The 16,903-nt window shown below is 41.9% G+C and overlaps 1 long non-coding RNA gene across 1 annotated transcript; it reads right to left on the reverse strand.

The window, feature by feature from the left end:
* Positions 1–4,755: 4,755 nt before the first annotated feature.
* LOC138762864 (uncharacterized) lies at positions 4,756–11,856 on the reverse strand. Its single transcript, XR_011357218.1, has 3 exons — positions 11,263–11,856; positions 7,470–7,614; positions 4,756–4,877 (listed from the first exon to the last, which is right to left on the reverse strand). It is a non-coding gene; the product is annotated as an uncharacterized lncRNA (long non-coding RNA).
* Between the last annotated feature and the right edge of the window lie 5,047 nt (positions 11,857–16,903).

Genomic DNA, 16,903 nt, shown 5'->3' on the forward strand with positions numbered 1-16,903 from the left:
GCTTGCTCAAGCATCTGTCTAAATGCCTCATTGGTGAAGAATGATGTGTACTGATGTTAAAACATCCGAGGTCTCTCGTGATAAAACAAGGATGTCAAACACTTGCTCAGATCTTCTGTGAATTGCTCCATTAATTGCACAATTGCTATCAGGAATTTGACTGGGTTTATTACTGTCTGCAGCTGTGAGGGATTTAAATGGAGGTGATAAGATTCACAGGAGCTTTTAAATTAATGGCCAGCTGACTTTAATCCCCTTCCTCCCCTCTAGCTGTGTCAGAGAGAGGTTTAATTTGTGGTTGCTTCATCTGGTCACTGTACTTCCCACCTGAAGGTTTAACCCAATGGTTTCCAACCTTTTTCATAACACTCACATTCCCACTTTAAGTGATCCCTATGCTGTCAGTGCTCTGTTTTTCGTAAGGGATTGTTTAAGGTGGGAAGGAAAGGTTGAAAATCACAGCTCTTGACCCAATTGTTACTGAAATCTTTTGCTTGAGAAATATTGTCATTGGCCCATTTCCTTTGGAGTTATGAAACCATGCACATAACGAGTCAATTAGGCATGATTAAAATAGTGGTTGGGCTGGGAGGAGGGGGGACAGGCTGGGCAGCAGGGAAATGAAACAGGCTGGGCCGGGCCAGGCAGCGGGGCAATGGGACAGACAGCAGTGGGGGGGGGAGGCGAGAGTGGGGGGGGGAGGCGAGAGTGGGGGGGGGAGGCGAGAGTGGGGGGGGGAGGCGAGAGTGGGGGGGGGGAGGCGAGAGTGGGGGGGGGGAGGCGAGAGTGGGGGGGGGAGGCGAGAGTGGGGGGGGGGAGGCGAGAGTGGGGGGGGGGAGGCGAGAGTGGGGGGGGGGAGGCGAGAGTGGGGGGAGGCGAGGCAGGTGGCAGGGGGTTGGGCAGCGGGGTGGACAGGGGGTTGGGCAGCGGGGTGGACAGGGGGTTGGGCAGCGGGGTGGACAGGGGGTTGGGCAGCAGGGTGGACAGGTGGTGGGGCCAACAGGACGGGCAGTGGGGGAATGGGATGGGCAGCAGGAGGAGGGGACGGGCAGCGGGAGGACAAGATGGGTAGCAGGACGGGCAGCGGGAGGATGGGACAGGATGGGTGGCAAGGGGACGGGATCGGACACAGTGGCGGGGGAACAGGCCGGGACGAGCAGCAGAAGGACAGGCCAGGTGATGGAGGGGACTGGATGGGCATCGGGGGAACAGGCCAGGACGAGTGGCAGGGGAAAGGGCATGCAAAAAGAGAAAAAGTGAGTAATGTTCATTGTTTATTTAGAAATCTGATGGCAGCAAGGAAAAAGCTGGCTGTTTGCTTTCAGGCTGCTTATACCTTCCTGATGGCAGCAATAAGAAGAGGATCTAGCCTGGGTGGTGGGGGTCCTTGGTGATAGAGGATGCTTTCTGTAGATGCCCTCCATGGAGTGAAGACTGATGCCCATGATGGTGCTGGCCAAGTTCACAACTCTCTGAAGTCTTTTCCTGTTCTGTGCATTGGCACCTCCATACCAGACAGAGATGCAACTGGTCAGAATGTTCTCTACAGTTCACCTGTAGAAATTTGCAAGACTCTGGTGTGATATCAAACATGCATGCAGCCATAGGATTCTCCATTATCTGGTTACTACAAGCAGAACTGCGACCAATGCAATCATCAGTACTAAGTCAGTCATTTGTTCCACACCATCTCTTTTCTGGAAAATGTGCCTTGATCGGGATAAAATTGAGTTTCACCCAGGGTGCCTGCTACATTGAGATATTGCCAGGCAACGAAGCTGGAGACCTGAGATAACACTTGCAATATTATGTTTAGTTCTGGTTCCCTCATTTACAGGAAGGATGTATAAGCTTGTAGAGGGTGCAAAGGAGATTGATGAGGATACTGCCTAGATTAGGAGGCAAGGTGAGCACAGTCAGGGCTCTTTCCTCTTTGGAGCAAAGAAATGTGAGAGGTGACTTAATGGAGATCTACAAAATCATGAGAGCTCATTTCCCCTGGGGCTACAGTAGCAAACATGACAGGATATCTGTACAAAGTGAGGGGAGGTAAGTTTAGGGGAGGCGTCAGGGGTGAGCTTTTTTTCCTCAGAGAGTTGTGGGTGCCTGGAATGCCTTGCAAGGTGTGGTGGTGGAGGCTGGTGCAAAAGGGGAATTTAAAAGATTCTCAGTCTGACACATGTATACAGACAAAAATAGACGATAATGGGTGTGAGGTAAGGAAGGTTGAGTTTGTTGAGTAGTTTGACCCCACATCATGGGCTGAAGGGCCTGTAGTGTGCTGTCATGTTCTTTGTTTTGTACGAGCTGTGAGCATTGAGTAGATTGGAAACGTTACCAGTCTGACATTTTAGCTCTGAGTTGGCATCTGTGAAGGACTGATATTAAATACAAAAATGATAAAGAGCAAAGGCCTGTATGGTGAGTCCCATAAAGGCTATTGCAGTTTAATGCTTTGATTTCACTGTTGCACTGAGATATGCTGCTCAAATGTAGATCCATTGGTAACTGATAATGAACTGCCCGAACATTTAGTGGTAGGACATTTATGCTGAAATTCAAAATTAATCTTTTATGAGCACACTTCTGAAGAAAGAGGCAAAGGGATGACAAATGTTGGCAGCATTTACAACCTTGGGACATCTGAAGAACTTTGATGTGTACTGGAGTTAAAGACGAAAGTCTGCAGATGCTGTGATGGTAATTATCTTTCTTTATCGTAAAGAATATAACCAACAAAAGGAGACAGAGGGATAGGGAAAGGGAATGAGACAAGGGAGGGTCCTGTGGGTCTGTGCTCCTCCCCTACCTCTTTCCCCCCCCCCCCTACTTTATTCAGACAGCGGCCTGTTTTTGCTCATACCTTGATGAAGGGCTCAGGCCTAATTCGTTAGTTACATATCTTTGCCACATAGAAAGCACTGCTGAGTTTCTCCAGTATCTTTGTGTATTAAATTTGACATACACTGCTTCATTTGGAAAAAGTGGTGGCCATTTGCATGTGGAAATGAACAATCAACCCAGTGAGAATGCTTGAAAGACAAACCCCGCCTGGACTTTGATTATTCCTTTGAATTCTACGCAGTCACTCAAATTTGGTTCAGCTTTTCTCATTATCTCATCTGCTCTGACAATGCGGCACTTCCTCATTGTGCGTATAATAATTAATGCTGTCATCAAAGTTCTTCTCTCATCAGTCCCTTTTGCACTTGCATCCAACTAAATTGGCTGTTCAGTGTCCTGGGATAGGAATAGCAGTTTTGCTGTTCACACTTGACCACTCTTAACTGGGACACTGCAAGGAGCCATCCCCGGGGTTAGGACTGTTCTACCTTCTACCAGTGACGTCGTAACGCATCGAGTGACAGTGGACCTGCCCTAAATCCTGATCAATGTATTATGATCTCATATTTGAACAAAATTAATCATGCCTAATTATTACATAATTAAGCTTTATGTTCAGCACAGTATGAGCCCTTCAGCCCCTGTTGTGCTAACCTATATAAACCTTTATAAGGGACCGTGGGAAAGTGCAAGGAATAAATAGCAATCGTGGACAATTCTTAAACAGGGTGCCGAACTTGGTAGCGCTATTGTGCACAATTAATACAGTATGGGAAAGTTGGTAATGCTATCACACACAATTTAAACAGCGAGGGAATGTTAGTAGCGCTATCGTGCACAATATATAAATACCGTGAGAAAAAGTGATGGTGGACCTACCCTCCCAGAATTCCAGAGAAAGGGCTGTATGCATGTCTGCATGCATGGAGCACTCATGGAGGGCATGGAATTCTGGGAAGTCAGGTCCATCATCACTTTTTCCCACTGTCTTTATAAATTGTGCGAGCTAAAGTGCTACCAACTTTCCCACATGGTTTAAAAATTGTCCGCTATTGCTATTTATTTCCTCTCTCTCTCTCCCACTGCAACTTTCCCATGGCGAAGTTTATACCTTCATTTTAATCTTTTCTTCCTTAATGTTCCTGCCCTCATGCCAAAAACTTGGGTCATTTGCAAAAATAGTGCATTTTCCAGTTCTACACTAGTTTGATTGCAACGTCGGCATCTGCAGATGCCGGGGATCGTACTGGGGTCGAGGCCGTCAATCCCTAGCGTGAGCTGATGTCACCTGATGGCTGCGTGGAGAAGATTTTCCTTTCAGACTCACCCTTTTTAGGCTGATTGGCCATTAATTCCTGCACCACCTGCAAGTGTGAAAGGGTGCAGAGTTTCTGGTATAATCTGAAGCACCTCATGTAAATTTTGTGGCCCCTCTGCTTATGAATTTCTGTAACTTAAACAGGTCCTGTCGGATTCATAATTATATTTCTCATCGAGAAAGAGATGCACACGGTGACAGGCCCTTCTGGCTCACGAACACAAATACCCCGATTATCCTACAATCCCCATACATTTTGGAGGGTGAGAGGAAACCTGATCACCCAGAGGAAACCCACTTGGATACGGGGAGAACATACAAATTCCCTGCAGACAACGCTGGATTTGAACCCAGGTCGCTGGCGCTGTAATGGCGTTGTGTTAACCACTATACTAACTGTGGCACCCAATATGTACTTACATATAAATGTATCAATCCCTTCATGATATTTTGGTTTCAGAATGGTTCACACTAAAAATTGAAATGCTTCTATGATTGGATGCAGCACGAAATCAAACACTTTCCTTAAAGCAGCAGGCATTTCAGCTCTGAGTTTACATTTCATTTTATGCATTCAGTGTGACTTCAGCTCCTGTTGACCTTCTGTAGGTCGGCATCAAGCTGACGGATGCCAACTCTGTCATGCCGGACATCAATTGGATTTCAACACACGGGTAAACCAGATTTTGGCCCAGAATTCTCCTTCTGGATAAACCTAAAAAAAATATGCAGTTTTAACTTGCTTCGTTATCATGTTTTAATGGAAAATTTGATTCATAAATTATTTTCTTGTTTCCATATCAAAAATTTCTGCTGACAGCAATTGTTCAAAATAATTTTGAAAAATTGAATGGTGATGTTTCAAAAGTGAATATAAGAGGGATCTTCATGTATTTTTAGAAGCCTGGCGGACTTTGATGGAAAGCAGCCCAATCCCTGTCTCCCATCACTAACAGTGCAGCCCCTCCCCCATCTGTTTCATCCAGGGTCACCTCTTGAAAATGGAGACCAGAGTTGATCCGGTAATACCAGATGAGATCGAGATCAGTGCGCTGTGCATGAGCCATGGCGGTGAAATCGATGGCGGTAGTTGTACATAAGACATCAATGTTGCTCCTGGAAAAGGGGTCGACCAAGGCATCCACTTTTCCTCGGATGTACCGTATGTCAAATGAAGATTGTAGGATGAAGTCCCAGTGTCGAATCTCTCTGGGCGAGTAGAGATGTGTGCTTGGTCTTGCAGTATGCATAAGAGGCTGGTAGTCTGTGACAGGATAACCTTCCAACAAAAAGCAGAAATGTTTCACTCTGAGATGGATGGCCAAGAGTTCTCGGCCAAACATACGATACGTGGCCTAAGCCGGTGACAGCATTGCTGAAAAAAATGCCAGAGGTTCCAATTGCCTACCGACTCGTTCTAACACTGCTCCTACCGCACTGACAGATGCATCTGTGGTCAGAGAGATCAAGGCATTGGGCCTTTGATGTACAAGCACTGTGACATTTGCAAGCGCAGTCTTCATTGAAAGCATACACGGCATCATCTCCCAAAATTAATGGTCATGGACTTATCGGATCATTTTAGTTGTTCAGGAAGGGGTAACAGAGATGCTGGGGAATTGGCTAGAAAAATTTATCATGCCTAAAAAGTGTAACTGGCCAAAAGTTACGAGTGTATGAAATTCTCGAACCTCTCGCACTTTTTATTAAACAGGAAAAATACCATGCTGCATAACTCGATGTCCAAAAAATATAACATGATCAGTGCCAGAAACATTTTACTGCGATTGATCATAACGCCAAACTCATCACGCCTCTGAACCAATCAGGTAAGGTGGGCTTGTTACACTTGCGACGATGTAAACAAACACAGGCGAGTACGTGGTCCATAAATCGCTGGAATGCCTGAGCTGCATTCCATAGACCAAATGGCATTCGCAGAAGCTCCAACGTGCTGAGAGGGGTAATTACTGCCATCGTGACGCCATCAGAAGGCTCAACTGTAATCTGATAGAAAGCAACAATAGATCTATTTTCACAAATACATGTTTGCTGTGGAGGTTTGCTAAGAAGTCTTGTAAATTGGGAATGTTGTACCAGTCAGGCGCGGTGGAATTGTTCAAGGCACGATAATTACCACAAGGCCGCCAATCCCCAGGAGATTCTTTTTGGAACCATATGCAATGGTGAAACCCAGCGGCTGCCAGATCTGCGGAATACGCCCAACTCTTGCGTGTGGTCGAATTCTGATTTTGCGATGTTAAGACAGTTTGTGGGTAATCTGCGAGTCTACACTACCTTGAAGGTAAGTATGTGACCATGACAAGAGCACCCCCTGCCCATACAATCAGGCCTTATGAAGGGTTTCAACCTGAAATCGCCTACCCCTGGCAGATATTTTTAATAAGCTGTTCCCTCAGAGGAATCATTATTATCTGCAATCACTTCTGTCTCTGAGCTAATCAGATCAGCCATGATCTATGAAATGTTGTAGGGGGGTGTGTGTGTGTGTGTGTGAGAGAGAGAGAGATGTTGCAACCCTTTTGACAAATCCATTGCAAATTGCTTGTCTTCAGCATGTGGAAGATATGCTCAATTTGATTCAGATTGAATGACTGACTTGGCCATTCAAGAAATTTCCAGTTTTTAGCTTTACAAAATCTCCTTTGTTGCTTTAGCAGTGTGTTTGGGATCATTGTCTTGCTGAAGGATGAAGTGTCATCAATGAATTTGGAGGCATTTGTTCGAACTTGCGCAGATAAGAGGTTTCCATGCACCTCAGCATTCATTTTGCTACTCCCATCAGCAGTTATATCATCAATGAAGATAAGTGCGTCAGTACCTGTGGCAGCCAGACATGCCCAGGCCATAACACCCCCACCACCAGGTTTCACAGACAGCTCCAAGCAGCTGATGCTGGCCACCATTTTGGACAAGCTCCCAGGCCACCTGACCAATATGCTGGTCAAGAGCTTCCCGTACTGCACACATCAAACCAATGCTCAGCCTGGTCAGCACCCCACTCCCTCCACCCCCCCCGCACTCTGTCTCACCTAGGGGTCAAAATAGTCTGGCACTGGCCCTGGGGGGGGGGGGGGAAAGGGTAGCCAATGGACAGCCAGGGGAAGGGGGCACCGAGCGGGACAGATGGTGGGGGCTAGGAGGAATTTGGTTAAAGGGACCATCTTTAAAATGATTCTGATCATTCCTAGCAATGGCAGGTGTCCGGTCCTTTTTATTCCGGATAAAAGGTTAGGCATCTGTTATCATAAAGATAACATTTTTTTAAAAATATATAAATATTTACTCAGTTATAGGATACTGGTCATCATCAATCTCACAGTCTGCGCGAAGAGGCTATTTCCCCAGCCTGGCGGTCCTGATCTTGATGCTCCTGTATCTCCTTTCTGATTGTAGTGGGTCAAAGATACTGTGCTCTGGATGGAAGACCCCTAGAGAGAATAGAAATAGGCTACTTAGCCCATAGACTCTGCCACTTCATTTAATATAGGGACTTCTATAATTCTTTGAGCCGTTTTCATGCTACGCCCATGGTAAATGTTGCCAACAGAGGAAAGGGAGACCCCAATAGACTCCCCAGCTCTTCTGCATTGACTTCCAGTCCAATACTTTGGAGCTACTGTCCCACGCAATGATGCAGCCGGATGGGACACTCTCAGTTGTGCTTTCTCCTCTAAAAGGTTGTCAAAATGGGGGCTGGTAACCAGGAGATTAACCTTCAATACCTGGGAGATCGAGGACAGTCCTGAAGGGTGAAGAAACCCTAGCAAGACTTTCTGTCAGATGTGGACAGTGCCTTGCAATAGTACAGTAGCTTATTATTCCTTCCTTCCTTCCAGGTCGCACACCCCGCAATCCACATTTCCCCGCAAGGTGAACCATTTGTGCTGTTTTTAAGGAGTTAAAGTGGTGCAGATATTTAGCAGTTTTCCAAAATGTTGCTACTCTGTGTATGAAGGTTTGGGATTACGGTGATATTAACTGCCCTGCCTCATCTTCGAGACAGCTGTTGGGACTTGATAGTGAATTAAAACTATTTCAGATTGCTGCCCTTCCCATCCTGTGTCAGATCTGGCCAGCTCTGAAATAGAGTGATCCTCCACATGGAACATTAACTCCAATTTTTCCCTCTTTCCCCTTCACAGCATTCCCTTTCGATTTCAGACTTCCAGTAGCTGCTGTGTGACTGCTGTTAGCAATTCACAGTTCCAAGACATTATTATTTATCTCTCTCCCCAAAACTGCCTTCCTTCAGCTCCACTCCCCCCCCCCCACCTTGTTATTAACATGCAGTGATAGAACCATGGAAAATAAGTGCAGCCACAAGGTCTTCGAAGCCTGCACCACCATTTAACATGATCACAGATGATCCACACTGATCCCTTTAGTACTGTTTTTTCACCCACCTATATCCCTTTATTTTTAACTCCCCCCCCCCCCCCGCCCCCGGTACTTCTAACGACCCAGCATTCTGCAGGGCACAGAATTCCACGTACCTTAGTTACTTTATTAAAATTTTTCATCAATAACACTGAAGCAAATTTCGGCCATTGAAACCCATGTTGCCTCATTCCACCCAAATCACTACTAATCCCAAGCGTTCTTTTTTCACCCACGCAGAAATGGGGAGAATGAACTGTTACGAGCCCAGAGGACCTCAAAACCCAGCAGCAATAGAGATTCACCAAGACAAATGATTACTTAAACCAAAGTTGCTTTTAATTATCTTTAAACATTAAAACAGGATCACACTTTAACATAACTAACTTAACTTATCCCCCTTCTAATTCTAAGCGCACATATAGGTAATGAGTATGTATGTAAGTTCAGAAAAGTTTTTTGATTCACAGTCCAATCTCACTTCTCATTCCTCCAAGGTCACTTGTACCAGGCAATATGAAGTTCACCAGGCTTTGGTGCTTGAAAGGTAAATGGTTACCGCTCAAGAAGGCTCTTGTTGGTTTTCAGAGAGAAAGCCTGTTTGACTCTCTCTGCTTGCAAAACCACATGAGCCTCTTAGAACAGCAAGTTCCACTCCAGACAGCCTGTGGCTCTGATGAGTTTTTTCATCTGTTGCCTTTTTGTAAACAACAATCCATTAGTGATGTCTCTTGGGCACTCTCCAAAGCTTTTGCAAAGACGCTTGGCTCCGGACTGTCTAGCATGAACAGAGCTCCAATATTTTAAATAACATCTGTTTTAAAATGATTGTATGTGACCTACACTCAAAAAGACCTGCCCCAATTGATCTCCCAAAAACATATCTATATACAATACAAACACAACATAATCTGTCACAGTTCAAACTCCTTAAAGGCAGCACTGATTTTGAACACCAGATTTTGCGCTAACCTCTAGGCTAACTGTGCCGCCCTTTCAATGACTTGTATCTAGATTCCCTTGTTTGAGACTCTCCCATCAGTGGAAATATCCCATCATCTACCCTGTCAACCCCATAGGATATTATATATTTGAATAAGGTCATTCTTTTAAAACATCAATGAATATAGGCCCAAGCTATTTAGCCTCCCTTGGTCAAAAAATCCTCTCAATGCAGGAAATCGACTTATTGATTGTGCTTCTACTCCTTCAGTGTTACTGTACCTTTATTGGAGATTAACTCTGCCAATCATTACAGAGGAGCAAAACACATAAGTCCGCAGACACTGTGATTGTAGTAAAAACACACCAAAATGTAGGAGGAACTCAGCCCGTCCATCAGTGTCCATAGGAGACAAAGAATTCTTTTCTTATCCCTTGACGAAGGGCTCAGGCCTGAAACATTGGTAATATTTCTTTGCTCCTATGAATGTTGAAAGTCTGCCTGAGTTCCTTCAGCATTTCAGTGTGTTTTTATTACAGAGGAGCAGTATCTCGATAAGTGAAACACAAAAGTCTGCAGAAACTGTGATTGCAGTAGAGATGCTGAATGAACTCAACAGGTCTCACAGCGTATACAGGAAGTACAGATTGATGTTTCAGGCCTGACAGCTCCTAATATTGTTACAAGCCCAGAGGACCCCAGCAGCAATAGATATTCACCAAGACAAATGGTTACTTAAACAAAGGTTGCTTTTAATTATCTTTAAACATGCAAATAGAATCATATGTTAACTTATCTCTATTGATTTAACTAACATAACTTAACCCCCTTCTAATTCTAAGTGCACGTGTATGTAATGTGTGTGTGTAAGTTCAGAAAAGTTATTTGGTTCACAGTCCAATCTCACTTCTTACTCCTCCAAGTTAACTGGTTGCAGGCAATTCTTATACTTGCACAGAATTTAACATTTATAAAGTTCACCAGGCTTTGGTGCTTGAAAGGTAAATGTTTACCACTCAGGAAGGTCCTTGTCGGATTTCAGAGAGAGATTTGTTGTTTGCTGGACACCCACAACTGATTCCTTGTAACCAGCCACTTCAGTGTCTTGCCAAAGAAACTTTCCCCCCTTCAGGGTTCTCCAGATGATAACCTCTTTCTTTCAGGTCACCACAGAGTTCCTTTTTGCTTCTCTCGTATCAAATGAAACATTAGACAGCCAGTCCTCTCCTCTTGCATGAACCACAAGGGCTTTGACCAGGCTGAACTAGACACTCACGACCCGTCTTCCAAAATGGGTTTTCCACAAGCTTGCCCACTTGTCCTGTTCCAGTCCCAGTTGCTGCTGCTGACTGTAAAACTGATCTCTCTCTCTCTCTCTCTCTTTCTCACACACACACACACACACACACACACACACACACACACACACACACACACACACACACACACACACACACACACCAAGCCTGCTTGACTCTCTACTTGCAAAACCACATGACCCTCTTAGAACAGCAAGGTCCCCTCCAGACAGAATGCAGCTCCGACAAGCTTTTCCATCTGTTGCCTTTTTGTAAACAACAATCCAAAGCTTTTGCAAAGACTATTGACCCCGACATGTCTAGCATGAGCAGAGCTCCAGTATTTTAAATAAAATCTGTTTTAAAGTGTTTGTATGTGACCCACACTAAAAAAACCCTGCCCAAATTTATCTCCCAAAATCATATGTATATTCTGTCAGTTATGTATTGTTACCTACTATGGACACTGTGAGACCTGCTGAGTTCCTCCAGCATTTGTGTGTTTGTATCTCAAGGAGAGATGCTTATCTCAAAAGTCTGGGACTTGAGCACATATCTGATTGTTTGTTCTTCATTGATTATTGGTTGAAAAAGAAAGACAGAGAGAGAGAGAAGAAAAAGATCTGGCAGTTCCTTGGGCCACGAAAGAAAAATGAAAGAAAATCTGGAGGACAAATTCAGCAGGTTGTGGTGAGGTTCAGGACCCTGCATCGGCACTGGAAAGGGAGAGGGGGAGGGATGAGACATGTCCCAGTAACCGATTGGTGCACCAAGGAAGGGTGAAGAATGATTGGCAGATGAAGGTGGATAGCGAAGAGGGAAGGGTAGAGTTGGAAGACAGAGGCAGGCGGGTGGTAGTTCAAACACAGGAGGCAGATGGGTCCAGGTGGAGGATGAAGGTGGAGGTAGCTGCCGGTAGGAGAGTGATAAGTAGGAACACAAAGGCTATCAGTGCTGGAATCTGATAATGAAGGACTGGTAGTGGGAACCACTAAGATGGGGCAGGGATCCAGCGAGTGAAATGTATTGGAAGTAGGTAGATGAAACCAGAAGAGGGGTGATAGGGAGCTGGGGGGTGGGGTCGTGGGAAAAAATCCACATTTGTTTTGTGACTTTATCATTATTACACGCAACAAAGTGGTTTTGATCGCATTGGTTGATGGGAAAGCCTTGCTGTCCATCCTGTATGATTCACTTGGAAAGAGGGATGATGGCCCCTGCTTTGAAATACATAATCAGCAGTGTTGTTATCCCTCAGTAGTCCCGGCTGAGATTACAGACCAAGGTCTCAGGAGTGAATCTTGGACCTGTCATCTCATCTTCTGACACCGAATCAATTCAGAATCAGAAACAATTTATTGTCATGAACATGTGTATTGTGCAGAACAAGGTGCAAAGTTGATATAGAGTATGTAAATACAAGATTTTAAAAAATTTAAAAGTGTTGCTAAAAGGGGACAAAGTGAGTTTGTGTCCGTGGGTTCATTGTCCATTCAGAAATCTGATGGGAGAGGAAAATAAGCTGTTTCTGAAATACTGAGGTAAAAGGTGAAGGCTCCATTATTTTTATGGTAATAGTACATTTAGAATGTAACATGCGTAAAATTCTTTAACCTTTGTTTACCATAAGGCACAGAGAGAGTCAGCGCCTCTCACTGAACCCTACAGCACCTGAGGTTTCTAGTCGGTCTCCCCTCCAAATACTGACCAGTTCTGAGCCTCCTTAGCTTCTGGGATCAGACCATCCCATGCATGTTCAGGCTATACATTGCTGTGTGTATGTATGTCTTCAGGCTCCTGTGTCTTCTTCTTGATGGTAGCAGCGGGAAAAGGGCCTGGGCTGGAGGTGAAGGTCCTTTTATTTTTATAATTTTTTTTATTTTTCACACTGTGAACCATATCAACCAAAATATATACAAACGTTTCTCATTAAATATACACAGTGGCATTTTCTCCCTTTTTTTCCCCCCTACCTTCTCTCCCAAACCAATAAATATTCAACATATACAATACAATAAACCCATTAAACAACGTCATCACACAATGAAAAATAAACAAGAAAAATGTGTCATCTACTTTTACACACTGGATCAAGTCGTTTTGTCTTCTTATCATTTTAGGGGGTGGAGTTCCGAGGCAAGCGCCCTCTGTTATGTTCCATGTACAGCTCCCAAATTTGCACAAATAATGTGACATTATTTTTTAAATTATATGTTATTTTTTCCAATGCAGTACGTTTATTCATTTCCATGTACCATTGCTGTATTCTCAGGCTCTCTTCTGATTTCCAAGTTGACATTATACATTTTTTTGCTACTGCTAAGGCTATCATAATAAATCTTTTTTGCACTTTATCCAATTTGAGGCCTAATTCTTTACTTCTTATATTACTTAGAAGAAAGATCTCTGGATTTTTTGGTATGTTATTTTTTGTGATTTTATTTAATATCTGATTTAGATCTTCCCAAAACTTTTTCACTTTCTTACATGCCCAAATTGCATGTACTGTTGTTCCCGTTTCCTTCTTATAGAGAAAACATCTATCTGATAATGTGGGATCCCATTCTTTTAACTTCTGAGGCGCAATATATAACCTGCATAACCAATTATACTGTATCATGTGTAACCTTGTGTTTATTATATTCTTCATAGTTCCAGAGCATAATTTTTCCCATGTTTCATTTTTTATCTTTATGTTTAAATTCTTTTCCCACTTTTGTTTAGGTTTATAGCTTATTTCATCATTTTCCTTCTCTTGCAGCTGAATGTACATGTTCGTAATAAATCTTTTAATTATCGTTGTTTCTGTAATGACATATTCAAAGCTGCTTCCTTCTAGTAATCTCAGTCTGTTTCCAAATTTATCCTTTAAATAAGCTTTCAGTTGATGATATGCAAACGTTGTACCATGAGTTATTCCATATTTGTACTTCAAATGTTCAAATGTTAATAAATTATTTCCCAAAAAATAAATTTCTATTCTTTTGATTCCTTTTCTCTCCCATTTTGTGAAAGAAAGGTTATTTATTGTAAAAGGGATTAGTGGGTTTTGGGTCAATAACAATTTTGGTGTTTGGTAATGCGTTTGTTTTTTCCTTTCTAAGTGGATCTTCTTCCATATATTAAGTAAATGATGCAATACTGGTGAGCTTTTATATTGCACCAGCTTTTCATCCCATTTATAAAGTATATGTTCGTTCTCCCCTATTTTATCTAGTTCTATCTTAGTCCAATCTGGTTTTTCCCTTGTCTGGTAATAATCTGATAAATACCTTAATTGTGCTGCTCTATAATAATTTTTAACATTTGGTAATGGCAAACCACCTTGGTTGTACCTCTCAGTTAATTTATGTAATGCTATCCTCGGTTTCCCCCCTTTCCACAAGAATTTCCTTATTATTCTCTTTAGTTCATTAAAGAATTTCTCTGTTAAAGGAATTGGCAACGATTGAAATAATATTGTATCTTTGGGAAGACATTAATTTTAATGCAATTTATCCTCCCTATCAACGTTAACGGTAATTCTTTCCAATGTTCTAAGTCCTCCTTCAATTTCTTTATTAGTGGCTGATAATTTAGTTTGTACAGGTGGCTTAAGTTATTATCTAACCTAATATCTAGGTATCGGATTGCTTGTGTTTGCCATTTAAGTGGTGATTCTGTTTTAAATTCTGTATAATCCGTGTTACTCATTAGCATCACTTCACTTTTATTTGTGTTGATCTTGTATCCCAATATTTCTCCATATTCCTTCAATTTCTTTTGTAGTTCTTTTGTTGATATTTCTGCTTCTGTTTTGTATACTATGATGTCATCTGCAAATAAACTGATTTTATACTTCTTCTCCTTTATTTTTATCCATTTTATTTTATTTTCTGTTCTTATCAGTTCTGCCAATGGTTCTATCGCTAAATTGAACAGTGAGGGAGATAATGGACATCCCTGCTTAGTTGACCTAGTTAATTTAAATTGGTTCGATACATATCCATTTACTGTTACCTTCGCCAACAGTCCATTATATGCTTTAATCCAATTAATATATTTTTCTGGTAGACTGAACCTCTGTAATACTTCAAATAAATAATTCCATTCTACTCTGTCAAAGGCTTTTTCTGCGTCTAAAGCAACAGCCACTGTTGGGTTTTTATTTCCTTGAACTGCATGAATGAGATTAATAAGTTTAGACATTATCCGCTGTTCGTCTTTTATTAATAAATCCAGTTTGATCTTGTTTTACTATTTTTGGTATACAATCGGCCAATCTGTATGCTAATAATTTCACTATTATCTTATAATCTGAATTAAGTAGAGATATTAGTCTATATGATGCTGGTGTTAATGGATCCTTCCCCGTCTTTGGTATTACTGTAATTATTGCTGTCTTAAATGAATCTGGCAAGTTTTGTGTTTCTTCTATCTGGTTCATTACTTCCAGGAGAGGAGGAGTTAATAACTCTTAAATGTTTTATAGAATTCTATTGGGAATCCATCCTCTCCAGCCGTTATATTGTTCGGCAGCTTTTTTAATATATCCTGTACTTCCTCTATTTCAAATGGTTTTATCAGTTTGTTTTGTTCCTCTTCTTGCAATTTCGGCAGTTCAATTTTAGCTAAAAACTCTTCTACTTTATCATCTTTCCCCTCATTCTCAGTTTGGTATAATTGTTCATAAAATTCCTTAAAGTTCTCATTAATCTCTGTTGGGTTATATGTAATTTGTTTGTCCTTTTTCCTTGATGCTAATACAGTTCTTTTAGCTTGTTCTGTTTTAAGTTGCCAGGCTAATATTTTATGTGTTTTTTCTCCCAGTTTGTAATACTTTTGCTTTATCTTCATTATGTTCTTCTCCACCTTCTACGTTTGTAATGTTTCGTATTTTATTTTATTGTCCGCCAATTCTCTCCTTTTCATTATATCCTCCCTGTTGATTAGTTCCTTTTCTGTACTTACTATCTCCCTTTCCAACTGCTCTATTTCCCGATTGTAGTCCTTTTTCATCTTTGTTACATAACTTATTATCTGCCCTCGGATGAAGGCTTTCTTTGTGTCCCATAATATAAATTTGTCTTTCACTGATGCCTTATTTATTTCAAAATAGTTTTAATTTGGCATTCAATAATCTCTCTAAATTCCTGCCTTTTAAGTAGCATGGAGTTTAACCTCCATCTATATGTTCTAGGTGGGATGTCCTCTAGTTCTATTGCTAATATCAGGGGTGAATGATCAGATAGTAATCTAGCTTTATACTCAGTTTTCCTAACTCTCCCTTGAATATGGGCCAACAACAAAAACATATCAGTCCTTGAGTATATTTTATGCCTATTCGAATAATATGAGTATTCATTCTCTCTTGGGTGCTGCCTCCTCCATATATCCACAAGTTTCATTTCCTGCATTCATTTAACCATAAATTTCGCTACTTTATTCTCTTTGCTTGTCTTTTGTCCAGTTTTATCCAACATTGGATCCAAATTAAGGTTAAAATCCCCTCCTATCAATGCATTTCCTTGTGTACCTACAATCTTCAAAAAAATATCCTGCATAAACTTTTGATCCTCCTCATTAGGTGCATATATATTGAGCAAATTCCAAAATTCTGAATATATCTGACACTTTATCATAACATACCTCCCTGCTGGATCTATTATTTCCTCCTCTATTTTGATTGGTACATTTTTATTAATTAATATAGCTACACCACTAGCTTTTGAATTTGCTGCTGCTACGTTTCCTACCCAGTCTCTCTTTAATTTGTTATGTTCTACTTCAGTTAGATGTGTTTCCTGCACAAATGCTATGTCTATTTTTTTCTTTTTTCAGTACATTTAGTAGCCTCTTCCTTTTAATTTGGTTATGTATTCCATTAATGTTTATAGTCATATAGTTCAACGTGGCCATCTCATATCCTGTTTACACCTCATTTCCACTTCCTCATCACCACCATCCCCCTTTTCCAGTTTTCATCTCAGTTTTCCCTTTTTAAACTCAATGTATGACAACACATTTAAAACACACAATACTTCAACAACTCCCACATCCAATATTTCCTTAACCCAAAATACCTCCCCCCCCCCCCCCCCCCCCTCAGAGTTGTCCCTT

Source organism: Narcine bancroftii, chromosome 5 (genome assembly GCF_036971445.1).
Source record: "Narcine bancroftii isolate sNarBan1 chromosome 5, sNarBan1.hap1, whole genome shotgun sequence".
Lineage (NCBI taxonomy): Eukaryota > Metazoa > Chordata > Chondrichthyes > Torpediniformes > Narcinidae > Narcine > Narcine bancroftii.